Genomic DNA, 640 nt, shown 5'->3' with positions numbered 1-640 from the left:
TGAATTTATAACAGATGGACTCATCTCAAGGATGATCAATGGAAACAGGATGCACCTGACCTCAATTTTGAGTCTCATAGCAAAGGGTCTGAATACTTATGTAAATAAGGTATTACTGTTTTTTACCTTTAATACATTTGCAAACTTGTCTGAAAACCTGTTTTTGCTTTGTCATTATGGGGTATCGTGTGTAGATTGATGAGGAAAAGATGTAATTTAATCCATGTTAGAATAAGGCTGTAATGTAACAACATGTGAAAAAAGTCAAGGGGTCTAAATACTTTCCATGTTCTGTATATCACCTTACAGACAATTATTTTTTACTGACAACCCAGTATTGTAGAATTGGATTGCAGACAGAACCTAATAGCACCAAGTTAAAAGATGTTTGCTCAGACAGAACTTTCAGATTATACATTTTTCTTTCAATGTAAATGGAGTTCAAGAAAAATCGGACATATCTCACATGAAAAGGACCACCTAAAGGGAATCTCTATGTGAATAACTCAATTTTGACCAAAATGTCAGATAGAACTTTAGTTCCAAGGTCTTGCCCTATTTTTTCACACCGTCCATGTAATTTATGTGATTTGTTAAGCCACATTTTACTCCTGAACTAATTTAGTCATGATCTAAACAA

This window comes from Oncorhynchus nerka, linkage group LG16, assembly GCF_034236695.1.
Source record: "Oncorhynchus nerka isolate Pitt River linkage group LG16, Oner_Uvic_2.0, whole genome shotgun sequence".
Classification (NCBI taxonomy): domain Eukaryota; kingdom Metazoa; phylum Chordata; class Actinopteri; order Salmoniformes; family Salmonidae; genus Oncorhynchus; species Oncorhynchus nerka.
This window is presented reverse-complemented; position numbering follows the sequence as displayed.